This window comes from Rana temporaria, chromosome 1, assembly GCF_905171775.1.
Source record: "Rana temporaria chromosome 1, aRanTem1.1, whole genome shotgun sequence".
NCBI lineage: Eukaryota > Metazoa > Chordata > Amphibia > Anura > Ranidae > Rana > Rana temporaria.
In genome coordinates this window covers 75,831,729-75,856,132 of record NC_053489.1, presented here as the reverse complement: position 1 = coordinate 75,856,132, position 24,404 = coordinate 75,831,729, and the positions used below count along the sequence as shown (strand labels likewise).

The window sequence follows — 24,404 nt, the reverse complement described above, 5'->3', positions numbered from 1 at the left end:
AGACGTTCAGGGCTGGCCCGAGGACCCGCACCCTACTAATCACACAGTGACAAAACGTGCACAACAAAAAAAGACAAAAAAGTGACAAACACAGGCTTAAATAAAATAAAGTGGGGGAAGGGATAGTGGAGAGGAGAGTGAAAGAAGTGGCCATTGTGGTGAAACAATGACCAGGCCCTCCGGCCAGGAATAAAAAATTCCTCCGGTCCTAGCCAAAAGGCCCGGCCCAGGAGGCAGGTGCTAAAAAAAGCGTGTATCTGGTGCAGTGACCGTGGTATCCTTCAATCAATGTGTCCCTCACACACAGTGATCTTCAGATACCCCTGGACTGCCACTCCAGGGGCACATGCACCATAGGCTTTTCGTTCCATATCCGACCCCCCGACTGGCCAGTGCAGCCCTCCACCCCCGTCAGCTAGAGAGCCCTTCAAGGTTTTCTTGGGGAGAACTGCCGCTCCAGTTAGCAGCCTCCACCAATACTAGCCCCTCCAGACCCTCCGTCAACCCAGCGGATTTGCATGGTTCTACCCCGTCTTACCACAGGGCATTACCAGCTCCTCCAACCGGATCGCTGACAGGGATAGCACTTACACCAGCCAGCCAGAAGGCCAGACTAGAACTCGGCAAAAAGACCAAGACCAAGCGCAGTACCCATCCCCACCAGGAGCACCCTTCCAGATGGCTCAGACTCAACCATGGGCCGGCCCCCAGTATTCTGTCGGGCAGCACAGCGTAGTCCCTGCTGAAACCATCCTTCCAGGTGCAATGACGTCATTGGATTGCATCCACCCTCCCCATGTAGGAGGTGCTTCAGCGCTCCGCTGACAACTGATGAGGACAGATACCACACCCAGTCCTAGCCAAAAGGCCGAGAAGCGGCAGGGAAGACAACCACGATCAGCACAGCCTAGAGTGTGCAATAGCTGTGCCTCGCCCTGGGAGAACCGCCTTCATGATCATGGTGTCTCCCCTGCCAGGTAAGTATGAGTTGGAAGCGTCACTCTAGCAGCCCCCGGTCAGGGGAACATCTCTTCCTGGTTATGGAGGGGCTTTCTGGGTGCTTGCTGGCTGGTCAACTAGCCTCAATCAGAGCTTTTCCACGCTCGTCGCCGCCGCCACTTTTGAACAGGAAACTGTCTGTACCTGGGGAGGAGGCCTCTGAAATGTCTTCATGGACGCCAGGGCTATCAGGCAGTCTTCCCAGGCGACACTGCAGCAGCAGCACATAAATTTGCATAGAGGAGGGGCGGAAATGAAGTGTTCAGACACACACACACACACACACACACACACAATGCAGATTTCCTTCTGAGAAACGAGGCCTGCTGCGAAGGGATATGGAAGCATGCAGCATCGAAGAGATACATGGGATGGATCCAGGACAACAAGTGGGGAACAGCAGTGATGAATTATTGTAGAAGGCCGCAGAAACACCTGAGAAAAGAAACAGCAGGGAAATAAAGAAACACGGCAAAGTATGTTTTTGTTGCTGCTTGTTTTTCTTCTTTCTTCAAATCTATCTTTCAACCAGGAAAAATCAGGGGAAAGCGCGAACGCAGTCCCCCACTACCACAAATTATGCAGTCGAGTTTCCCGCATTTGGGGAAATCGCAGGGGTCAGCACAGCCGGAGTGCAATGGCCGAGCCTCGCCCTGGGAGAACCACCTTCATGATCATGGTGTCTCCCCTGCCAGGTAAGTATGAGTTGGAAGCGTCACTCTAGCAGCCCCCGGTCAGGGGAACATCTCTTCCTGGTTATGGAGGGGCTTTCTGGGTGCTTGCTGGCTGGTCAACTAGCCTCAATCAGAGCTTTTCCACGCTCGTCGCCGCCGCCACTTTTGAACAGGAAACTGTCTGTACCTGGGGAGGAGGCCTCTGAAATGTCTTCATGGACGCCAGGGCTATCAGGCAGTCTTCCCAGGCGACACTGCAGCAGCAGCAGCACATAAATTTGCATAGAGGAGGGGCGGAAATGAAGTGTTCAGACACACACACACACACACACACACACACAATGCAGATTTCCTTCTGAGAAACGAGGCCTGCTGCGAAGGGATATGGAAGCATGCAGCATCGAAGAGATACATGGGATGGATCCAGGACAACAAGTGGGGAACAGCAGTGATGAATTATTGTAGAAGGCCGCAGAAACACCTGAGAAAAGAAACAGCAGGGAAATAAAGAAACACGGCAAAGTATGTTTTTGTTGCTGCTTGTTTTTCTTCTTTCTTCAAATCTATCTTTCAACCAGGAAAAATCAGGGGAAAGCGCGAACGCAGTCCCCCACTACCACAAATTATGCAGTCGAGTTTCCCGCATTTGGGGAAATCGCAGGGGTCAGCACAGCCGGAGTGCAATGGCCGAGCCTCGCCCTGGGAGAACCACCTTCATGATCATGGTGTCTCCCCTGCCAGGTAAGTATGAGTTGGAAGCGTCACTCTAGCAGCCCCCGGTCAGGGGAACATCTCTTCCTGGTTATGGAGGGGCTTTCTGGGTGCTTGCTGGCTGGTCAACTAGCCTCAATCAGAGCTTTTCCACGCTCGTCGCCGCCGCCACTTTTGAACAGGAAACTGTCTGTACCTGGGGAGGAGGCCTCTGAAATGTCTTCATGGACGCCAGGGCTATCAGGCAGTCTTCCCAGGCGACACTGCAGCAGCAGCACATAAATTTGCATAGAGGAGGGGCGGAAATGAAGTGTTCAGACACACACACACACACACACACACACACAATGCAGATTTCCTTCTGAGAAACGAGGCCTGCTGCGAAGGGATATGGAAGCATGCAGCATCGAAGAGATACATGGGATGGATCCAGGACAACAAGTGGGGAACAGCAGTGATGAATTATTGTAGAAGGCCGCAGAAACACCTGAGAAAAGAAACAGCAGGGAAATAAAGAAACACGGCAAAGTATGTTTTTGTTGCTGCTTGTTTTTCTTCTTTCTTCAAATCTATCTTTCAACCAGGAAAAATCAGGGGAAAGCGCGAACGCAGTCCCCCACTACCACAAATTATGCAGTCGAGTTTCCCGCATTTGGGGAAATCGCAGGGGTCAGCACAGCCGGAGTGCAATGGCCGAGCCTCGCCCTGGGAGAACCACCTTCATGATCATGGTGTCTCCCCTGCCAGGTAAGTATGAGTTGGAAGCGTCACTCTAGCAGCCCCCGGTCAGGGGAACATCTCTTCCTGGTTATGGAGGGGCTTTCTGGGTGCTTGCTGGCTGGTCAACTAGCCTCAATCAGAGCTTTTCCACGCTCGTCGCCGCCGCCACTTTTGAACAGGAAACTGTCTGTACCTGGGGAGGAGGCCTCTGAAATGTCTTCATGGACGCCAGGGCTATCAGGCAGTCTTCCCAGGCGACACTGCAGCAGCAGCACATAAATTTGCATAGAGGAGGGGCGGAAATGAAGTGTTCAGACACACACACACACACACACACACACACAATGCAGATTTCCTTCTGAGAAACGAGGCCTGCTGCGAAGGGATATGGAAGCATGCAGCATCGAAGAGATACATGGGATGGATCCAGGACAACAAGTGGGGAACAGCAGTGATGAATTATTGTAGAAGGCCGCAGAAACACCTGAGAAAAGAAACAGCAGGGAAATAAAGAAACACGGCAAAGTATGTTTTTGTTGCTGCTTGTTTTTCTTCTTTCTTCAAATCTATCTTTCAACCAGGAAAAATCAGGGGAAAGCGCGAACGCAGTCCCCCACTACCACAAATTATGCAGTCGAGTTTCCCGCATTTGGGGAAATCGCAGGGGTCAGCACAGCCGGAGTGCAATGGCCGAGCCTCGCCCTGGGAGAACCACCTTCATGATCATGGTGTCTCCCCTGCCAGGTAAGTATGAGTTGGAAGCGTCACTCTAGCAGCCCCCGGTCAGGGGAACATCTCTTCCTGGTTATGGAGGGGCTTTCTGGGTGCTTGCTGGCTGGTCAACTAGCCTCAATCAGAGCTTTTCCACGCTCGTCGCCGCCGCCACTTTTGAACAGGAAACTGTCTGTACCTGGGGAGGAGGCCTCTGAAATGTCTTCATGGACGCCAGGGCTATCAGGCAGTCTTCCCAGGCGACACTGCAGCAGCAGCACATAAATTTGCATAGAGGAGGGGCGGAAATGAAGTGTTCACACACACACACACACACACACACACACACACAATGCAGATTTCCTTCTGAGAAACGAGGCCTGCTGCGAAGGGATATGGAAGCATGCAGCATCGAAGAGATACATGGGATGGATCCAGGACAACAAGTGGGGAACAGCAGTGATGAATTATTGTAGAAGGCCGCAGAAACACCTGAGAAAAGAAACAGCAGGGAAATAAAGAAACACGGCAAAGTATGTTTTTGTTGCTGCTTGTTTTTCTTCTTTCTTCAAATCTATCTTTCAACCAGGAAAAATCAGGGGAAAGCGCGAACGCAGTCCCCCACTACCACAAATTATGCAGTCGAGTTTCCCGCATTTGGGGAAATCGCAGGGGTCAGCACAGCCGGAGTGCAATGGCCGAGCCTCGCCCTGGGAGAACCACCTTCATGATCATGGTGTCTCCCCTGCCAGGTAAGTATGAGTTGGAAGCGTCACTCTAGCAGCCCCCGGTCAGGGGAACATCTCTTCCTGGTTATGGAGGGGCTTTCTGGGTGCTTGCTGGCTGGTCAACTAGCCTCAATCAGAGCTTTTCCACGCTCGTCGCCGCCGCCACTTTTGAACAGGAAACTGTCTGTACCTGGGGAGGAGGCCTCTGAAATGTCTTCATGGACGCCAGGGCTATCAGGCAGTCTTCCCAGGCGACACTGCAGCAGCAGCAGCACATAAATTTGCATAGAGGAGGGGCGGAAATGAAGTGTTCAGACACACACACACACACACACACACACACACAATGCAGATTTCCTTCTGAGAAACGAGGCCTGCTGCGAAGGGATATGGAAGCATGCAGCATCGAAGAGATACATGGGATGGATCCAGGACAACAAGTGGGGAACAGCAGTGATGAATTATTGTAGAAGGCCGCAGAAACACCTGAGAAAAGAAACAGCAGGGAAATAAAGAAACACGGCAAAGTATGTTTTTGTTGCTGCTTGTTTTTCTTCTTTCTTCAAATCTATCTTTCAACCAGGAAAAATCAGGGGAAAGCGCGAACGCAGTCCCCCACTACCACAAATTATGCAGTCGAGTTTCCCGCATTTGGGGAAATCGCAGGGGTCAGCACAGCCGGAGTGCAATGGCCGAGCCTCGCCCTGGGAGAACCACCTTCATGATCATGGTGTCTCCCCTGCCAGGTAAGTATGAGTTGGAAGCGTCACTCTAGCAGCCCCCGGTCAGGGGAACATCTCTTCCTGGTTATGGAGGGGCTTTCTGGGTGCTTGCTGGCTGGTCAACTAGCCTCAATCAGAGCTTTTCCACGCTCGTCGCCGCCGCCACTTTTGAACAGGAAACTGTCTGTACCTGGGGAGGAGGCCTCTGAAATGTCTTCATGGACGCCAGGGCTATCAGGCAGTCTTCCCAGGCGACACTGCAGCAGCAGCAGCACATAAATTTGCATAGAGGAGGGGCGGAAATGAAGTGTTCAGACACACACACACACACACACACACACACAATGCAGATTTCCTTCTGAGAAACAAGGCCTGCTGCGAAGGGATATGGAAGCATGCAGCATCGAAGAGATACATGGGATGGATCCAGGACAACAAGTGGGGAACAGCAGTGATGAATTATTGTAGAAGGCCGCAGAAACACCTGAGAAAAGAAACAGCAGGGAAATAAAGAAACACGGCAAAGTATGTTTTTGTTGCTGCTTGTTTTTCTTCTTTCTTCAAATCTATCTTTCAACCAGGAAAAATCAGGGGAAAGCGCGAACGCAGTCCCCCACTACCACAAATTATGCAGTCGAGTTTCCCGCATTTGGGGAAATCGCAGGGGTCAGCACAGCCGGAGTGCAATGGCCGAGCCTCGCCCTGGGAGAACCACCTTCATGATCATGGTGTCTCCCCTGCCAGGTAAGTATGAGTTGGAAGCGTCACTCTAGCAGCCCCCGGTCAGGGGAACATCTCTTCCTGGTTATGGAGGGGCTTTCTGGGTGCTTGCTGGCTGGTCAACTAGCCTCAATCAGAGCTTTTCCACGCTCGTCGCCGCCGCCACTTTTGAACAGGAAACTGTCTGTACCTGGGGAGGAGGCCTCTGAAATGTCTTCATGGACGCCAGGGCTATCAGGCAGTCTTCCCAGGCGACACTGCAGCAGCAGCACATAAATTTGCATAGAGGAGGGGCGGAAATGAAGTGTTCAGACACACACACACACACACACACACACACAATGCAGATTTCCTTCTGAGAAACGAGGCCTGCTGCGAAGGGATATGGAAGCATGCAGCATCGAAGAGATACATGGGATGGATCCAGGACAACAAGTGGGGAACAGCAGTGATGAATTATTGTAGAAGGCCGCAGAAACACCTGAGAAAAGAAACAGCAGGGAAATAAAGAAACACGGCAAAGTATGTTTTTGTTGCTGCTTGTTTTTCTTCTTTCTTCAAATCTATCTTTCAACCAGGAAAAATCAGGGGAAAGCGCGAACGCAGTCCCCCACTACCACAAATTATGCAGTCGAGTTTCCCGCATTTGGGGAAATCGCAGGGGTCAGCACAGCCGGAGTGCAATGGCCGAGCCTCGCCCTGGGAGAACCACCTTCATGATCATGGTGTCTCCCCTGCCAGGTAAGTATGAGTTGGAAGCGTCACTCTAGCAGCCCCCGGTCAGGGGAACATCTCTTCCTGGTTATGGAGGGGCTTTCTGGGTGCTTGCTGGCTGGTCAACTAGCCTCAATCAGAGCTTTTCCACGCTCGTCGCCGCCGCCACTTTTGAACAGGAAACTGTCTGTACCTGGGGAGGAGGCCTCTGAAATGTCTTCATGGACGCCAGGGCTATCAGGCAGTCTTCCCAGGCGACACTGCAGCAGCAGCAGCACATAAATTTGCATAGAGGAGGGGCGGAAATGAAGTGTTCAGACACACACACACACACACACACACACACAATGCAGATTTCCTTCTGAGAAACGAGGCCTGCTGCGAAGGGATATGGAAGCATGCAGCATCGAAGAGATACATGGGATGGATCCAGGACAACAAGTGGGGAACAGCAGTGATGAATTATTGTAGAAGGCCGCAGAAACACCTGAGAAAAGAAACAGCAGGGAAATAAAGAAACACGGCAAAGTATGTTTTTGTTGCTGCTTGTTTTTCTTCTTTCTTCAAATCTATCTTTCAACCAGGAAAAATCAGGGGAAAGCGCGAACGCAGTCCCCCACTACCACAAATTATGCAGTCGAGTTTCCCGCATTTGGGGAAATCGCAGGGGTCAGCACAGCCGGAGTGCAATGGCCGAGCCTCGCCCTGGGAGAACCACCTTCATGATCATGGTGTCTCCCCTGCCAGGTAAGTATGAGTTGGAAGCGTCACTCTAGCAGCCCCCGGTCAGGGGAACATCTCTTCCTGGTTATGGAGGGGCTTTCTGGGTGCTTGCTGGCTGGTCAACTAGCCTCAATCAGAGCTTTTCCACGCTCGTCGCCGCCGCCACTTTTGAACAGGAAACTGTCTGTACCTGGGGAGGAGGCCTCTGAAATGTCTTCATGGACGCCAGGGCTATCAGGCAGTCTTCCCAGGCGACACTGCAGCAGCAGCACATAAATTTGCATAGAGGAGGGGCGGAAATGAAGTGTTCAGACACACACACAATGCAGATTTCCTTCTGAGAAACGAGGCCTGCTGCGAAGGTATATGGAAGCATGCAGCATCGAACGAAGAGATACATGGGATGGATCCAGGACAACAAGTGGGGAACAGCAGTGCTGAATTATTGTAGAAGGCCGCAGAAACACCTGAGAAAAGAAAGAGCAGGGAAATAAAGAAACACGGCAAAGTATGTTTTTGTTGCTGCTTGTTTTTCTTCTTTCTTCAAATCTATCTTTTAACCAGGAATAATCAGGGGAAAGCGCGAACGCAGTCCCCCACTACCACAAATTATGCAGTCGAGTTTCCCGCATTTGGGGAAATCGCAGGGGTCAGCACAGCCGGAGTGCAATGGCCGAGCCTCGCCCTGGGAGAACCACCTTCATGATCATGGTGTCTCCCCTGCCAGGTAAGTATGAGTTGGAAGCGTCACTCTAGCAGCCCCCGGTCAGGGGAACATCTCTTCCTGGTTATGGAGGGGCTTTCTGGGTGCTTGCTGGCTGGTCAACTAGCCTCAATCAGAGCTATTCCACGCTCATTCATGGTCGTCGTCGCCGCCGCCACTTTTGAACAGGAAACTGTCTGTACCTGGGGAGGAGGCCTCTGAAATGTCTTCATGGACGCCAGGGCTATCAGGCAGTCTTCCCAGGCGACACTGCAGCAGCAGCAGCACATAAATTTGCATAGAGGAGGGGCGGAAATGAAGTGTTCAGACACACACACACACACAATGCAGATTTCCTTCTGAGAAACGAGGCCTGCTGCGAAGGTATATGGAAGCATGCAGCATCGAACGAAGAGATACATGGGATGGATCCAGGACAACAAGTGGGGAACAGCAGTGCTGAATTATTGTAGAAGGCCGCAGAAACACCTGAGAAAAGAAACAGCAGGGAAATAAAGAAACACGGCAAAGTATGTTTTTGTTGCTGCTTCTTTTCTTCTTCTTCAAATCTATCTTTTAACCAGGAATAATCAGGGGAAAGCGCGAACGCAGTCCCCCACTACCACAAATTATGCAGTCGAGTTTCCCGCATTTGGGGAAATCGCAGGGGTCAGCACAGCCGGAGTGCAATGGCCGAGCCTCGCCCTGGGAGAACCACCTTCATGATCATGGTGTCTCCCCTGCCAGGTAAGTATGAGTTGGAAGCGTCACTCTAGCAGCCCCCGGTCAGGGGAACATCTCTTCCTGGTTATGGAGGGGCTTTCTGGGTGCTTGCTGGCTGGTCAACTAGCCTCAATCAGAGCTTTTCCACGCTCATTCATGGTCGCCGCCGCCGCCACTTTTGAACAGGAAACTGTCTGTACCTGGGGAGGAGGCCTCTGAAATGTCTTCATGGACGCCAGGGCTATCAGGCAGTCTTCCCAGGCGACACTGCAGCAGCAGCAGCACCTAAATTTGCATAGAGGAGGGGCGGAAATGAAGTGTTCAGACACACACACACACAATGCAGATTTCCTTCTGAGAAACGAGGCCTGCTGCGAAGGGATATGGAAGCATGCAGCATCGAAGAGATACATGGGATGGATCCAGGACAACAAGTGGGGAACAGCAGTGCTGAATTATTGTAGAAGGCCGCAGAAACACCTGAGAAAAGAAACAGCAGGGAAATAAAGAAACACGGCAAAGTATGTTTTTGTTGCTGCTTGTTTTCTTCTTCTTCAAATCTATCTTTTATCCAGGAATAATCAGGGGAAAGCGCGAACGCAGTCCCCCACTACCACAAATTATGCAGTCGAGTTTCCCGCATTTGGGGAAATCGCAGGGGTCAGCACAGCCGGAGTGCAATGGCCGAGCCTCGCCCTGGGAGAACCACCTTCATGATCATGGTGTCTCCCCTGCCAGGTAAGTATGAGTTGGAAGCGTCACTCTAGCAGCCCCCGGTCAGGGGAACATCTCTTCCTGGTTATGGAGGGGCTTTCTGGGTGCTTGCTGGCTGGTCAACTAGCCTCAATCAGAGCTTTTCCACGCTCATTCATGGTCGCCGCCGCCGCCACTTTTGAACAGGAAACTGTCTGTACCTGGGGAGGAGGCCTCTGAAATGTCTTCATGGACGCCAGGGCTATCAGGCAGTCTTCCCAGGCGACACTGCAGCAGCAGCAGCACATAAATTTGCATAGAGGAGGGGCGGAAATGAAGTGTTCAGACACACACACACACACAATGCAGATTTCCTTCTGAGAAACGAGGCCTGCTGCGAAGGGATATGGAAGCATGCAGCATCGAAGAGATACATGGGATGGATCCAGGACAACAAGTGGGGAACAGCAGTGCTGAATTATTGTAGAAGGCCGCAGAAACACCTGAGAAAAGAAACAGCAGGGAAATAAAGAAACACGGCAAAGTATGTTTTTGTTGCTGCTTGTTTTCTTCTTCTTCAAATCTATCTTTTAACCAGGAATAATCAGGGGAAAGCGCGAACGCAGTCCCCCACTACCACAAATTATGCAGTCGAGTTTCCCGCATTTGGGGAAATCGCAGGGGTCAGCACAGCCGGAGTGCAATGGCCGAGCCTCGCCCTGGGAGAACCACCTTCATGATCATGGTGTCTCCCCTGCCAGGTAAGTATGAGTTGGAAGCGTCACTCTAGCAGCCCCCGGTCAGGGGAACATCTCTTCCTGGTTATGGAGGGGCTTTCTGGGTGCTTGCTGGCTGGTCAACTAGCCTCAATCAGAGCTTTTCCACGCTCATTCATGGTCGCCGCCGCCACTTTTGAACAGGAAACTGTCTGTACCTGGGGAGGAGGCCTCTGAAATGTCTTCATGGACGCCAGGGCTATCAGGCAGTCTTCCCAGGCGACACTGCAGCAGCAGCAGCACCTAAATTTGCATAGAGGAGGGGCGGAAATGAAGTGTTCAGACACACACACACACAATGCAGATTTCCTCCTTCTGAGAAACGAGGCCTGCTGCGAAGGGATATGGAAGCATGCAGCATCGAAGAGATACATGGGATGGATCCAGGACAACAAGTGGGGAACAGCAGTGCTGAATTATTGTAGAAGGCCGCAGAAACACGTGAGAAAAGAAACAGCAGGGAAATAAAGAAACATGGCAACGTATGTTTTTGTTGCTGCTTGTTTTTCTTCTTTCTTCAAATCTATCTTTTAACCAGGAATAATCAGGGGAAAGCGCGAACGCAGTCCCCCACTACCACAAATTATGCAGTCGAGTTTCCCGCATTTGGGGAAATCGCAGGGGTCAGCACAGCCGGAGTGCAATGGCCGAGCCTCGCCCTGGGAGAACCACCTTTTTTTTTTTTTTTTTTTTTTTTGAAAAGCCTATGGCGTGTGAACACACCCAAAAAACTCCACCCGGTGCAGAAAAAATGTGCACACACATAAAGAGTGTTCACAAAAACGTGCAGACGGGTGCAACGTCAAGTGGTCCTCCTGTGAAGAGGGACCCATAACCCTGATCCCCCGGGGCGTTAGGCTCCAGACGGGGACTGAGGTACTGTGGTCCGAGCAACCGAAGCCGACACGGACCCAACTTCCTCGGAGGGACTGCCGAAACAGAACCCTCCCAGTACTAGGTGGGGCTCCCCCGAAGGGAGACCCCATGAGAGCAGGCGAACTAAGCCAGAAGGCCATGTCCACCCACTCCCAAGACGTTCAGGGCTGGCCCGAGGACCCGCACCCTACTAATCACACAGTGACAAAACGTGCACAACAAAAAAAGACAAAAAAGTGACAAACACAGGCTTAAATAAAATAAAGTGGGGGAAGGGATTGTGGAGAGGAGAGTGAAAGAAGTGGCCATTGTGGTGAAACAATGACCAGGCCCTCCGGCCAGGAATAAAAAATTCCTCCGGTCCTAGCCAAAAGGCCCGGCCCAGGAGGCAGGTGCTAAAAAAAGCGTGTATCTGGTGCAGTGACCGTGGTATCCTTCAATCAATGTGTCCCTCACACACAGTGATCTTCAGATACCCCTGGACTGCCACTCCAGGGGCACATGCACCATAGGCTTTTCGTTCCATATCCGACCCCCCGACTGGCCAGTGCAGCCCTCCACCCCCGTCAGCTAGAGAGCCCTTCAAGGTTTTCTTGGGGAGAACTGCCGCTCCAGTTAGCAGCCTCCACCAATACTAGCCCCTCCAGACCCTCCGTCAACCCAGCGGATTTGCATGGCTCTGCCCTGTCCTACCACAGGGCATTACCAGCTCCTCCAACCGGATCGCCGACAGAGATAGCACTTACACCAGCCAGCCAGAAGGCCAGACTAGAACTCGGCAAAAAGACCAAGACCAAGCACAGCACCCATCCTCACCAGGAGCACCCTTCCAGATGGCTCAGACTCAACCATGGGCCGGCCCCCAGTATTCTGTCGGGCAGCACGGCGTAGTCCCTGCTGAAACCATCCTTCCAGGTGCAATGACGTCATTGGATTGCATCCACCCTCCCCATGTAGGAGGTGCTTCAGCGCTCCGCTGACAACTGATAAGGACAGATACCACACCCAGTCCCAGCCAAAAGGCCGAGAAGCGGCAGGGAAGACAACCACGATCAGCACGGCCTAGAGTGTGCAATGGCCGAGCCTCGCCCTGGGAGAACCACCTTTTTTTTTTTTTTTTTTTTTTTTTTTTGAAAAGCCTATGGCGTGTGAACACACCCAAAAAACTCCACCCGGTGCAGAAAAAATGTGCACACACATAAAGAGTGTTCACAAAAACGTGCAGACGGGTGCAACGTCAAGTGGTCCTCCTGTGAAGAGGGACCCATAACCCTGATCCCCCGGGGCGTTAGGCTCCAGACGGGGACTGAGGTACTGTGGTCCGAGCAACCGAAGCCGACACGGACCCAACTTCCTCGGAGGGACTGCCGAAACAGAACCCTCCCAGTACTAGGTGGGGCTCCCCCGAAGGGAGACCCCATGAGAGCAGGCGAACTAAGCCAGAAGGCCATGTCCACCCACTCCCAAGACGTTCAGGGCTGGCCCGAGGACCCGCACCCTACTAATCACACAGTGAGACAAAACGTGCACAACAAAAAAAGACAAAAAAGTGACAAACACAGGCTTAAATAAAATAAAGTGGGGGAAGGGATAGTGGAGAGGAGAGTGAAAGAAGTGGCCATTGTGGTGAAACAATGACCAGGCCCTCCGGCCAGGAATAAAAAATTCCTCCGGTCCTAGCCAAAAGGCCCGGCCCAGGAGGCAGGTGCTAAAAAAAGCGTGTATCTGGTGCAGTGACCGTGGTATCCTTCAATCAATGTGTCCCTCACACACAGTGATCTTCAGATACCCCTGGACTACCACTCCAGGGGCACATGCACCATAGGCTTTTCGTTCCATATCCGACCCCCCGACTGGCCAGTGCAGCCCTCCACCCCTGTCAGCTAGAGAGCCCTTCAAGGTTTTCTTGGGGAGAACTGCCGCTCCAGTTAGCAGCCTCCACCAATACTAGCCCCTCCAGACCCTCCGTCAACCCAGCGGATTTGCATGGCTCTGCCCTGTCCTACCACAGGGCATTACCAGCTCCTCCAACCGGATCGCCGACAGAGATAGCACTTACACCAGCCAGCCAGAAGGCCAGACTAGAACTCGGCAAAAAGACCAAGACCAAGCACAGCACCCATCCTCACCAGGAGCACCCTTCCAGATGGCTCAGACTCAACCATGGGCCGGCCCCCAGTATTCTGTCGGGCAGCACGGCGTAGTCCCTGCTGAAACCATCCTTCCAGGTGCAATGACATCATTGGATTGCATCCACCCTCCCCATGTAGGAGGTGCTTCAGCGCTCCGCTGACAACTGATAAGGACAGATACCACACCCAGTCCCAGCCAAAAGGCCGAGAAGCGGCAGGGAAGACAACCACGATCAGCACGGCCTAGAGTGTGCAATAGCCGTGCCTCGCCCTGGGAGAACCACCTTCATGATCATGGTGTCTCCCCTGCCAGGTAAGTATGAGTTGGAAGCGTCACTCTAGCAGCCCCCGGCCAGGGGAACATCTCTTCCTGATTATGGAGGGGCTTTCTGGGTGCTTGCTGGCTGGTCAACTAGCCTCAATCAGAGCTTTTCCACGCTCATTCATGGTCGCCGCCGCCGCCACTTTTGAACAGGAAACTGTCTGTACCTGGGGAGGAGGCCTCTGAAATGTCTTCATGGACGCCAGGGCTATCAGGCAGTCTTCCCAGGCGACACTGCAGCAGCAGCAGCACATAAATTTGCATAGAGGAGGGGCGGAAATGAAGTGTTCAGACACACACACACACAATGCAGATTTCCTTCTGAGAAACGAGGCCTGCTGCGAAGGGATATGGAAGCATGCAGCATCGAAGAGATACATGGGATGGATCCAGGACAACAAGTGGGGAACAGCAGTGCTGAATTATTGTAGAAGGCCGCAGAAACACCTGAGAAAAGAAACAGCAGGGAAATAAAGAAACATGGCAACGTATGTTTTTGTTGCTGCTTGTTTTTCTTCTTTCTTCAAATCTATCTTTTAACCAGGAATAATCAGGGGAAAGCGCGAACGCAGTCCCCCACTACCACAAATTATGCAGTCGAGTTTCCCGCATTTGGGGAAATCGCAGGGGTCAGCACAGCCGGAGTGCAATGGCCGAGCCTCGCCCTGGGAGAACCACCTTCATGATCATGGTGTCTCCCCTGCCAGGTAAGTATGAGTTGGAAGCGTCACTCTAGCAGCCCCCGGTCAGGGGAACATCTCTTCCTGGTTATGGAGGGGCTTTCTGGGTGCTTGCTGGCTGGTCAACTAGCCTCAATCAGAGCTTTTCCACGCTCATTCATGGTCGCCGCCGCCGCCACTTTTGAACAGGAAACTGTCTGTACCTGGGGAGGAGGCCTCTGAAATGTCTTCATGGACGCCAGGGCTATCAGGCAGTCTTCCCAGGCGACACTGCAGCAGCAGCAGCACCTAAATTTGCATAGAGGAGGGGCGGAAATGAAGTGTTCAGACACACACACACACAATGCAGATTTCCTTCTGAGAAACGAGGCCTGCTGCGAAGGGATATGGAAGCATGCAGCATCGAAGAGATACATGGGATGGATCCAGGACAACAAGTGGGGAACAGCAGTGCTGAATTATTGTAGAAGGCCGCAGAAACACCTGAGAAAAGAAACAGCAGGGAAATAAAGAAACACGGCAACGTATGTTTTTGTTGCTGCTTGTTTTTCTTCTTTCTTCAAATCTATCTTTTAACCAGGAATAATCAGGGGAAAGCGCGAACGCAGTCCCCCACTACCACAAATTATGCAGTCGAGTTTCCCGCATTTGGGGAAATCGCAGGGGTCAGCACAGCCGGAGTGCAATGGCCGAGCCTCGCCCTGGGAGAACCACCTTCATGATCATGGTGTCTCCCCTGCCAGGTAAGTATGAGTTGGAAGCGTCACTCTAGCAGCCCCCGGTCAGGGGAACATCTCTTCCTGGTTATGGAGGGGCTTTCTGGGTGCTTGCTGGCTGGTCAACTAGCCTCAATCAGAGCTATTCCACGCTCATTCATGGTCGCCGCCGCCGCCACTTTTGAACAGGAAACTGTCTGTACCTGGGGAGGAGGCCTCTGAAATGTCTTCATGGACGCCAGGGCTATCAGGCAGTCTTCCCAGGCGACACTGCAGCAGCAGCAGCACCTAAATTTGCATAGAGGAGGGGCGGAAATGAAGTGTTCAGACACACACACACACAATGCAGATTTCCTTCTGAGAAACGAGGCCTGCTGCGAAGGGATATGGAAGCATGCAGCATCGAAGAGATACATGGGATGGATCCAGGACAACAAGTGGGGAACAGCAGTGCTGAATTATTGTAGAAGGCCGCAGAAACACCTGAGAAAAGAAACAGCAGGGAAATAAAGAAACATGGCAACGTATGTTTTTGTTGCTGCTTGTTTTTCTTCTTTCTTCAAATCTATCTTTTAACCAGGAATAATCAGGGGAAAGCGCGAACGCAGTCCCCCACTACCACAAATTATGCAGTCGAGTTTCCCGCATTTGGGGAAATCGCAGGGGTCAGCACAGCCGGAGTGCAATGGCCGAGCCTCGCCCTGGGAGAACCACCTTCATGATCATGGTGTCTCCCCTGCCAGGTAAGTATGAGTTGGAAGCGTCACTCTAGCAGCCCCCGGCCAGGGGAACATCTCTTCCTGATTATGGAGGGGCTTTCTGGGTGCTTGCTGGCTGGTCAACTAGCCTCAATCAGAGCTTTTCCACGCTCATTCATGGTCGCCGCCGCCACTTTTGAACAGGAAACTGTCTGTACCTGGGGAGGAGGCCTCTGAAATGTCTTCATGGACGCCAGGGCTATCAGGCAGTCTTCCCAGGCGACACTGCAGCAGCAGCAGCACCTAAATTTGCATAGAGGAGGGGCGGAAATGAAGTGTTCAGACACACACACACACACAATGCAGATTTCCTTCTGAGAAACGAGGCCTGCTGCGAAGGGATATGGAAGCATGCAGCATCGAAGAGATACATGGGATGGATCCAGGACAACAAGTGGGGAACAGCAGTGCTGAATTATTGTAGAAGGCCGCAGAAACACCTGAGAAAAGAAACAGCAGGGAAATAAAGAAACACGGCAAAGTATGTTTTTGTTGCTGCTTGTTTTTCTTCTTTCTTCAAATCTATCTTTTAACCAGGAATAATCAGGGGAAAGCGCGAACGCAGTCCCCCACTACCACAAATTATGCAGTCGAGTTTCCCGCATTTGGGGAAATCGCAGGGGTCAGCACAGCCGGAGTGCAATGGCCGAGCCTCGCCCTGGGAGAACCACCTTCATGATCATGGTGTCTCCCCTGCCAGGTAAGTATGAGTTGGAAGCGTCACTCTAGCAGCCCCCGGTCAGGGGAACATCTCTTCCTGATTATGGAGGGGCTTTCTGGGTGCTTGCTGGCTGGTCAACTAGCCTCAATCAGAGCTTTTCCACGCTCATTCATGGTCGCCGCCGCCGCCACTTTTGAACAGGAAACTGTCTGTACCTGGGGAGGAGGCCTCTGAAATGTCTTCATGGACGCCAGGGCTATCAGGCAGTCTTCCCAGGCGACACTGCAGCAGCAGCAGCACCTAAATTTGCATAGAGGAGGGGCGGAAATGAAGTGTTCAGACACACACACACACAATGCAGATTTCCTTCTGAGAAACGAGGCCTGCTGCGAAGGGATATGGAAGCATGCAGCATCGAAGAGATACATGGGATGGATCCAGGACAACAAGTGGGGAACAGCAGTGCTGAATTATTGTAGAAGGCCGCAGAAACACCTGAGAAAAGAAACAGCAGGGAAATAAAGAAACATGGCAAAGTATGTTTTTGTTGCTGCTTGTTTTTCTTCTTTCTTCAAATCTATCTTTTAACCAGGAATAATCAGGGGAAAGCGCGAACGCAGTCCCCCACTACCACAAATTATGCAGTCGAGTTTCCCGCATTTGGGGAAATCGCAGGGGTCAGCACAGCCGGAGTGCAATGGCCGAGCCTCGCCCTGGGAGAACCACCTTCATGATCATGGTGTCTCCCCTGCCAGGTAAGTATGAGTTGGAAGCGTCACTCTAGCAGCCCCCGGCCAGGGGAACATCTCTTCCTGATTATGGAGGGGCTTTCTGGGTGCTTGCTGGCTGGTCAACTAGCCTCAATCAGAGCTTTTCCACGCTCATTCATGGTCGCCGCCGCCGCCACTTTTGAACAGGAAACTGTCTGTACCTGGGGAGGAGGCCTCTGAAATGTCTTCATGGACGCCAGGGCTATCAGGCAGTCTTCCCAGGCGACACTGCAGCAGCAGCAGCACCTAAATTTGCATAGAGGAGGGGCGGAAATGAAGTGTTCAGACACACACACACACACAATGCAGATTTCCTTCTGAGAAACGAGGCCTGCTGCGAAGGGATATGGAAGCATGCAGCATCGAAGAGATACATGGGATGGATCCAGGACAACAAGTGGGGAACAGCAGTGCTGAATTATTGTAGAAGGCCGCAGAAACACCTGAGAAAAGAAACAGCAGGGAAATAAAGAAACACGGCAAAGTATGTTTTTGTTGCTGCTTGTTTTTCTTCTTTCTTCAAATCTATCTTTTAACCAGGAATAATCAGGGGAAAGCGCGAACGCAGTCCCCCACTACCACAAATTATGCAGTCGAGTTTCCCGCATTTGGGGAAATCGCAGGGGTCAGCACAGCCGGAGTGCAATGGCCGAGCCTCGCCCTGGGAGAACCACCTTCATGATCATGGTGTCTCCCCTGCCAGGTAAGTATGAGTTGGAAGCGTCACTCTAGCAGCCCCCGGTCAGGGGAACATCTCTTCCTGATTATGGAGGGGCTTTCTGGGTGCTTGCTGGCTGGTCAACTAGCCTCAATCAGAGCTTTTCCACGCTCATTCATGGTCGCCGCCGCCGCCACTTTTGAACAGGAAACTGTCTGTACCTGGGGAGGAGGCCTCTGAAATGTCTTCATGGACGCCAGGGCTATCAGGCAGTCTTCCCAGGCGACACTGCAGCAGCAGCAGCACCTAAATTTGCATAGAGGAGGGGCGGAAATGAAGTGTTCAGACACACACACACACAATGCAGATTTCCTTCTGAGAAACGAGGCCTGCTGCGAAGGGATATGGAAGCATGCAGCATCGAAGAGATACATGGGATGGATCCAGGACAACAAGTGGGGAACAGCAGTGCTGAATTATTGTAGAAGGCCGCAGAAACACCTGAGAAAAGAAACAGCAGGGAAATAAAGAAACACGGCAAAGTATGTTTTTGTTGCTGCTTGTTTTTCTTCTTTCTTCAAATCTATCTTTTAACCAGGAATAATCAGGGGAAAGCGCGAACGCAGTCCCCCACTACCACAAATTATGCAGTCGAGTTTCCCGCATTTGGGGAAATCGCAGGGGTCAGCACAGCCGGAGTGCAATGGCCGAGCCTCGCCCTGGGAGAACCACCTTCATGATCATGGTGTCTCCCCTGCCAGGTAAGTATGAGTTGGAAGCGTCACTCTAGCAGCCCCCGGTCAGGGGAACATCTCTTCCTGGTTATGGAGGGGCTTTCTGGGTGCTTGCTGGCTGGTCAACTAGCCTCAATCAGAGCTTTTCCACGCTCATTCATGGTCGCCGCCGCCGCCACTTTTGAACAGGAAACTGTCTGTACCTGGGGAGGAGGCCTCTGAAATGTCTTCATGGACGCCAGGGCTATCAGGCAGTCTTCCCAGGCGACACTGCAGCAGCAGCAGCACCTAAATTTGCATAGAGGAGGGGCGGAAATGAAGTGTTCAGACACACACACACACAATGCAGATTTCCTTCTGAGAAACGAGGCCTGCTGCGAAGGGATATGGAAGCATGCAGCATCGAAGAGATACATGGGATGGATCCAGGACAACAAGTGGGGAACAGCAGTGCTGAATTATTGTAGAAGGCCGCAGAAACACCTGAGAAAAGAAACAGCAGGGAAATAAAGAAACATGGCAACGTATGTTTTTGTTGCTGCTTGTTTTTCTTCTTTCTTCAAATCTATCTTTTAACCAGGAATAATCAGGGGAAAGCGCGAACGCAGTCCCCCACTACCACAAATTATGCAGTCGAGTTTCCCGCATTTGGGGAAATCGCAGGGGTCAGCACAGCCGGAGTGCAATGGCCGAGCCTCGCCCTGGGAGAACCACCTTTTTTGAAAAGCCTATGGCGTGTGAACACACCCAAAAAAACTCCACCCGGTGCAGAAAAAATGTGCACACACATAAAGAGTGTTCACAAAAACGTGCAGACGGGTGCAACGTCAAGTGGTCCTCCTGTGAAGAGGGACCCATAACCCTGATCCCCCGGGGCGTTAGGCTCCAGACGGGGACTGAGGTACTGTGGTCCGAGCAACCGAAGCCGACACGGACCCAACTTCCTCGGAGGGACTGCCGAAACAGAACCCTCCCAGTACTAGGTGGGGCTCCCCCGAAGGGAGACCCCATGAGAGCAGGCGAACTAAGCCAGAAGGCCATGTCCACCCACTCCCAAGACGTTCAGGGCTGGCCCGAGGACCCGCACCCTACTAATCACACAGTGACAAAACGTGCACAACAAAAAAAGACAAAAAAAGTGACAAACACAGGCTTAAATAAAATAAAGTGGGGGAAGGGATAGTGGAGAGGAGAGTGAAAGAAGTGGCCATTGTGGTGAAACAATGACCAGGCCCTCCGGCCAGGAATAAAAAATTCCTCCGGTCCTAGCCAAAAGGCCCGGCCCAGGAGGCAGGTGCTAAAAAAAAGCGTGTATCTGGTGCAGTGACCGTGGTATCCTTCAATCAATGTGACCCTCACACACAGTGATCTTCAGATACCCCTGGACTGCCACTCCAGGGGCACATGCACCATAGGCTTTTCGTTCCATATCCGACCCCCCGACTGGCCAGTGCAGCCCTCCACCCCCGTCAGCTAGAGAGCCCTTCAAGGTTTTCTTGGGGAGAACTGCCGCTCCAGTTAGCAGCCTCCACCAATACTAGCCCCTCCAGACCCTCCGTCAACCCAGCGGATTTGCATGGTTCTACCCCGTCTTACCACAGGGCATTACCAGCTCCTCCAACCGGATCGCTGACAGGGATAGCACTTACACCAGCCAGCCAGAAGGCCAGACTAGAACTCGGCAAAAAGACCAAGACCAAGCGCAGCACCCATCCTCACCAGGAGCACCCTTTCAGATGGCTCAGACTCAACCATGGGCCGGCCCCCAGTATTCTGTCGGGCAGCACAGCGTAGTCCCTGCTGAAACCATCCTTCCAGGTGCAATGACGTCATTGGATTGCATCCACCCTCCCCATGTAGGAGGTGCTTCAGCGCTCCGCTGACAACTGATGAGGACAGATACCACACCCAGTCCTAGCCAAAAGGCCGAGAAGCGGCAGGGAAGACAACCACGATCAGCACAGCCTAGAGTGTGCAATAGCTGTGCCTCGCCCTGGGAGAACCGCCTTCATGATCATGGTGTCTCCCCTGCCAGGTAAGTATGAGTTGGAAGCGTCACTCTAGCAGCCCCCGGCCAGGGGAACATCTCTTCCTGATTATGGAGGGGCTTTCTGGGTGCTTGCTGGCTGGTCAACTAGCCTCAATCAGAGCTTTTCCACGCTCATTCATGGTCGCCGCCGCCGCCACTTTTGAACAGGAAACTGTCTGTACCTGGGGAGGAGGCCTCTGAAATGTCTTCATGGACGCCAGGGCTATCAGGCAGTCTTCCCAGGCGACACTGCAGCAGCAGCAGCACCTAAATTTGCATAGAGGAGGGGCGGAAATGAAGTGTTCAGACACACACACACACAATGCAGATTTCCTTCTGAGAAACGAGGCCTGCTGCGAAGGGATATGGAAGCATGCAGCATCGAAGAGATACATGGGATGGATCCAGGACAACAAGTGGGGAACAGCAGTGCTGAATTATTGTAGAAGGCCGCAGAAACACCTGAGAAAAGAAACAGCAGGGAAATAAAGAAACATGGCAACGTATGTTTTTGTTGCTGCTTGTTTTTCTTCTTTCTTCAAATCTATCTTTTAACCAGGAATAATCAGGGGAAAGCGCGAACGCAGTCCCCCACTACCACAAATTATGCAGTCGAGTTTCCCGCATTTGGGGAAATCGCAGGGGTCAGCACAGCCGGAGTGCAATGGCCGAGCCTCGCCCTGGGAGAACCACCTTCATGATCATGGTGTCTCCCCTGCCAGGTAAGTATGAGTTGGAAGCGTCACTCTAGCAGCCCCCGGCCAGGGGAACATCTCTTCCTGATTATGGAGGGGCTTTCTGGGTGCTTGCTGGCTGGTCAACTAGCCTCAATCAGAGCTTTTCCACGCTCATTCATGGTCGCCGCCGCCGCCACTTTTGAACAGGAAACTGTCTGTACCTGGGGAGGAGGCCTCTGAAATGTCTTCATGGACGCCAGGGCTATCAGGCAGTCTTCCCAGGCGACACTGCAGCAGCAGCAGCACCTAAATTTGCATAGAGGAGGGGCGGAAATGAAGTGTTCAGACACAATGCAGATTTCCTTCTGAGAAACGAGGCCTGCTGCGAAGGGATATGGAAGCATGCAGCATCGAAGAGATACATGGGATGGATCCAGGACAACAAGTGGGGAACAGCAGTGCTGAATTATTGTAGAAGGCCGCAGAAACACCTGAGAAAAGAAACAGCAGGGAAATAAAGAAACATGGCAACGTATGTTTTTGTTGCTGCTTGTTTTTCTTCTTTCTTCAAATCTATCTTTTAACCAGGAATAATCAGGGGAAAGCGCGAACGCAGTCCCCCACTACCACAAATTATGCAGTCGAGTTTCCCGCATTTGGGGAAATCGCAGGGGTCAGCACAGCCGGAGTGCAATGGCCGAGCCTCGCCCTGGGAGAACCACCTTCATTTTTTTTTTTTTTTTTTTTTTTTTTTTTTTTTTTTTTTTTTTTGAAAAGCCTATGGCGTGTGAACACACCCAAAAAAAAAACTCCACCCGGTGCAGAAAAAATGTGCACACACATAAAGAGTGTTCACAAAAACGTGCAGACGGGTGCAACGTCAAGTGGTCCTCCTGTGAAGAGGGACCCATAACCCTGATCCCCCGGGGCGTTAGGCTCCAGACGGGGACTGAGGTACTGTGGTCCGAGCAACCGAAGCCGACACGGACCCAACTTCCTCGGAGGGACTGCCGAAACAGAACCCTCCCAGTACTAGGTGGGGCTCCCCCGAAGGGAGACCCCATGAGAGCAGGCGAACTAAGCCAGAAGGCCATGTCCACCCACTCCCAAGACGTTCAGGGCTGGCCCGAGGACCCGCACCCTACTAATCACACAGTGAGACAAAACGTGCACAACAAAAAAAGACAAAAAAGTGACAAACACAGGCTTAAATAAAATAAAGTGGGGGAAGGGATAGTGGAGAGGAGAGTGAAAGAAGTGGCCATTGTGGTGAAACAATGACCAGGCCCTCCGGCCAGGAATAAAAAATTCCTCCGGTCCTAGCCAAAAGGCCCGGCCCAGGAGGCAGGTGCTAAAAAAAGCGTGTATCTGGTGCAGTGACCGTGGTATCCTTCAATCAATGTGTCCCTCACACACAGTGATCTTCAGATACCCCTGGACTGCCACTCCAGGGGCACATGCACCATAGGCTTTTCGTTCCATATCCGACCCCCCGACTGGCCAGTGCAGCCCTCCACCCCCGTCAGCTAGAGAGCCCTTCAAGGTTTTCTTGGGGAGAACTGCCGCTCCAGTTAGCAGCCTCCACCAATACTAGCCCCTCCAGACCCTCCGTCAACCCAGCGGATTTGCATGGCTCTACCCCGTCTTACCACAGGGCATTACCAGCTCCTCCAACCGGATCGCCGACAGGGATAGCACTTACACCAGCCAGCCAGAAGGCCAGACTAGAACTCGGCAAAAAGACCAAGACCAAGCGCAGTACCCATCCTCACCAGGAGCACCCTTCCAGATGGCTCAGACTCAACCATGGGCCGGCCCCCAGTATTCTGTCGGGCAGCACAGCGTAGTCCCTGCTGAAACCATCCTTCCAGGTGCAATGACGTCATTGGATTGCATCCACCCTCCCCATGTAGGAGGTGCTTCAGCGCTCCGCTGACAACTGATGAGGACAGATACCACACCCAGTCCTAGCCAAAAGGCCGAGAAGCGGCAGGGAAGACAACCACGATCAGCACAGCCTAGAGTGTGCAATGGCCGAGCCTCGCCCTGGGAGAACCACCTTCATGATCATGGTGTCTCCCCTGCCAGGTAAGTATGAGTTGGAAGCGTCACTCTAGCAGCCCCCGGCCAGGGGAACATCTCTTCCTGATTATGGAGGGGCTTTCTGGGTGCTTGCTGGCTGGTCAACTAGCCTCAATCAGAGCTTTTCCACGCTCATTCATGGTCGCCGCCGCCGCCACTTTTGAACAGGAAACTGTCTGTACCTGGGGAGGAGGCCTCTGAAATGTCTTCATGGACGCCAGGGCTATCAGGCAGTCTTCCCAGGCGACACTGCAGCAGCAGCAGCACCTAAATTTGCATAGAGGAGGGGCGGAAATGAAGTGTTCAGACACACACACACACACACAATGCAGATTTCCTTCTGAGAAACGAGGCCTGCTGCGAAGGGATATGGAAGCATGCAGCATCGAAGAGATACATGGGATGGATCCAGGACAACAAGTGGGGAACAGCAGTGCTGAATTATTGTAGAAGGCCGCAGAAACACCTGAGAAAAGAAACAGCAGGGAAATAAAGAAACATGGCAACGTATGTTTTTGTTGCTGCTTGTTTTTCTTCTTTCTTCAAATCTATCTTTTAACCAGGAATAATCAGGGGAAAGCGCGAACGCAGTCCCCCACTACCACAAATTATGCAGTCGAGTTTCCCGCATTTGGGGAAATCGCAGGGGTCAGCACAGCCGGAGTGCAATGGCCGAGCCTCGCCCTGGGAGAACCACCTTCATGATCATGGTGTCTCCCCTGCCAGGTAAGTATGAGTTGGAAGCGTCACTCTAGCAGCCCCCGGTCAGGGGAACATCTCTTCCTGGTTATGGAGGGGCTTTCTGGGTGCTTGCTGGCTGGTCAACTAGCCTCAATCAGAGCTTTTCCACGCTCATTCATGGTCGCCGCCGCCGCCACTTTTGAACAGGAAACTGTCTGTACCTGGGGAGGAGGCCTCTGAAATGTCTTCATGGACGCCAGGGCTATCAGGCAGTCTTCCCAGGCGACACTGCAGCAGCAGCAGCACCTAAA

General features: G+C 52.4%; 27 non-coding genes and 2 pseudogenes across 27 annotated transcripts; all 29 read right to left on the bottom strand.

The window, feature by feature from the left end:
• Positions 1 to 826: 826 nt before the first annotated feature.
• Positions 827 to 985, bottom strand: LOC120925681. The gene has a single exon (XR_005746896.1). It is a non-coding gene; the product is annotated as a U1 spliceosomal RNA (small nuclear RNA).
• Positions 986 to 1,538: 553 nt separating this feature from the next.
• LOC120925485 lies at positions 1,539 to 1,702 on the bottom strand. The gene has a single exon (XR_005746739.1). It is a non-coding gene; the product is annotated as a U1 spliceosomal RNA (small nuclear RNA).
• A 556-nt stretch (positions 1,703 to 2,258) lies between these two features.
• Positions 2,259 to 2,422, bottom strand: LOC120925484. The gene has a single exon (XR_005746738.1). It is a non-coding gene; the product is annotated as a U1 spliceosomal RNA (small nuclear RNA).
• Positions 2,423 to 2,975: 553 nt separating this feature from the next.
• On the bottom strand, positions 2,976 to 3,139 carry LOC120925481. Its single transcript, XR_005746737.1, has one exon. It is a non-coding gene; the product is annotated as a U1 spliceosomal RNA (small nuclear RNA).
• Positions 3,140 to 3,692: 553 nt separating this feature from the next.
• LOC120925480 lies at positions 3,693 to 3,856 on the bottom strand. Its single transcript, XR_005746736.1, has one exon. It is a non-coding gene; the product is annotated as a U1 spliceosomal RNA (small nuclear RNA).
• A 555-nt stretch (positions 3,857 to 4,411) lies between these two features.
• Positions 4,412 to 4,575, bottom strand: LOC120925479. Its single transcript, XR_005746735.1, has one exon. It is a non-coding gene; the product is annotated as a U1 spliceosomal RNA (small nuclear RNA).
• Positions 4,576 to 5,133: 558 nt separating this feature from the next.
• On the bottom strand, positions 5,134 to 5,297 carry LOC120925478. Its single transcript, XR_005746734.1, has one exon. It is a non-coding gene; the product is annotated as a U1 spliceosomal RNA (small nuclear RNA).
• A 556-nt stretch (positions 5,298 to 5,853) lies between these two features.
• LOC120925477 lies at positions 5,854 to 6,017 on the bottom strand. The gene has a single exon (XR_005746733.1). It is a non-coding gene; the product is annotated as a U1 spliceosomal RNA (small nuclear RNA).
• Positions 6,018 to 6,570: 553 nt separating this feature from the next.
• LOC120925476 lies at positions 6,571 to 6,734 on the bottom strand. The gene has a single exon (XR_005746732.1). It is a non-coding gene; the product is annotated as a U1 spliceosomal RNA (small nuclear RNA).
• A 556-nt stretch (positions 6,735 to 7,290) lies between these two features.
• LOC120925475 lies at positions 7,291 to 7,454 on the bottom strand. Its single transcript, XR_005746731.1, has one exon. It is a non-coding gene; the product is annotated as a U1 spliceosomal RNA (small nuclear RNA).
• A 539-nt stretch (positions 7,455 to 7,993) lies between these two features.
• LOC120925474 lies at positions 7,994 to 8,157 on the bottom strand. The gene has a single exon (XR_005746730.1). It is a non-coding gene; the product is annotated as a U1 spliceosomal RNA (small nuclear RNA).
• A 559-nt stretch (positions 8,158 to 8,716) lies between these two features.
• LOC120925473 lies at positions 8,717 to 8,880 on the bottom strand. Its single transcript, XR_005746729.1, has one exon. It is a non-coding gene; the product is annotated as a U1 spliceosomal RNA (small nuclear RNA).
• A 550-nt stretch (positions 8,881 to 9,430) lies between these two features.
• Positions 9,431 to 9,594, bottom strand: LOC120925472. Its single transcript, XR_005746728.1, has one exon. It is a non-coding gene; the product is annotated as a U1 spliceosomal RNA (small nuclear RNA).
• A 552-nt stretch (positions 9,595 to 10,146) lies between these two features.
• On the bottom strand, positions 10,147 to 10,310 carry LOC120925471. Its single transcript, XR_005746727.1, has one exon. It is a non-coding gene; the product is annotated as a U1 spliceosomal RNA (small nuclear RNA).
• Positions 10,311 to 10,862: 552 nt separating this feature from the next.
• On the bottom strand, positions 10,863 to 11,000 carry LOC120925606 (annotated as a pseudogene).
• Positions 11,001 to 13,487: 2,487 nt separating this feature from the next.
• LOC120925669 lies at positions 13,488 to 13,646 on the bottom strand. The gene has a single exon (XR_005746885.1). It is a non-coding gene; the product is annotated as a U1 spliceosomal RNA (small nuclear RNA).
• A 552-nt stretch (positions 13,647 to 14,198) lies between these two features.
• LOC120925470 lies at positions 14,199 to 14,362 on the bottom strand. Its single transcript, XR_005746726.1, has one exon. It is a non-coding gene; the product is annotated as a U1 spliceosomal RNA (small nuclear RNA).
• Positions 14,363 to 14,914: 552 nt separating this feature from the next.
• Positions 14,915 to 15,078, bottom strand: LOC120925469. Its single transcript, XR_005746725.1, has one exon. It is a non-coding gene; the product is annotated as a U1 spliceosomal RNA (small nuclear RNA).
• A 552-nt stretch (positions 15,079 to 15,630) lies between these two features.
• LOC120925468 lies at positions 15,631 to 15,794 on the bottom strand. Its single transcript, XR_005746724.1, has one exon. It is a non-coding gene; the product is annotated as a U1 spliceosomal RNA (small nuclear RNA).
• Positions 15,795 to 16,345: 551 nt separating this feature from the next.
• On the bottom strand, positions 16,346 to 16,509 carry LOC120925467. The gene has a single exon (XR_005746723.1). It is a non-coding gene; the product is annotated as a U1 spliceosomal RNA (small nuclear RNA).
• A 552-nt stretch (positions 16,510 to 17,061) lies between these two features.
• LOC120925466 lies at positions 17,062 to 17,225 on the bottom strand. Its single transcript, XR_005746722.1, has one exon. It is a non-coding gene; the product is annotated as a U1 spliceosomal RNA (small nuclear RNA).
• Positions 17,226 to 17,779: 554 nt separating this feature from the next.
• LOC120925465 lies at positions 17,780 to 17,943 on the bottom strand. The gene has a single exon (XR_005746721.1). It is a non-coding gene; the product is annotated as a U1 spliceosomal RNA (small nuclear RNA).
• Positions 17,944 to 18,495: 552 nt separating this feature from the next.
• LOC120925464 lies at positions 18,496 to 18,659 on the bottom strand. The gene has a single exon (XR_005746720.1). It is a non-coding gene; the product is annotated as a U1 spliceosomal RNA (small nuclear RNA).
• A 552-nt stretch (positions 18,660 to 19,211) lies between these two features.
• Positions 19,212 to 19,369, bottom strand: LOC120925618. Its single transcript, XR_005746854.1, has one exon. It is a non-coding gene; the product is annotated as a U1 spliceosomal RNA (small nuclear RNA).
• A 1,139-nt stretch (positions 19,370 to 20,508) lies between these two features.
• Positions 20,509 to 20,667, bottom strand: LOC120925680. The gene has a single exon (XR_005746895.1). It is a non-coding gene; the product is annotated as a U1 spliceosomal RNA (small nuclear RNA).
• Positions 20,668 to 21,219: 552 nt separating this feature from the next.
• LOC120925463 lies at positions 21,220 to 21,383 on the bottom strand. The gene has a single exon (XR_005746719.1). It is a non-coding gene; the product is annotated as a U1 spliceosomal RNA (small nuclear RNA).
• Positions 21,384 to 21,925: 542 nt separating this feature from the next.
• On the bottom strand, positions 21,926 to 22,066 carry LOC120925613 (annotated as a pseudogene).
• Positions 22,067 to 23,267: 1,201 nt separating this feature from the next.
• LOC120925646 lies at positions 23,268 to 23,426 on the bottom strand. The gene has a single exon (XR_005746866.1). It is a non-coding gene; the product is annotated as a U1 spliceosomal RNA (small nuclear RNA).
• A 556-nt stretch (positions 23,427 to 23,982) lies between these two features.
• Positions 23,983 to 24,146, bottom strand: LOC120925462. Its single transcript, XR_005746718.1, has one exon. It is a non-coding gene; the product is annotated as a U1 spliceosomal RNA (small nuclear RNA).
• Between the last annotated feature and the right edge of the window lie 258 nt (positions 24,147 to 24,404).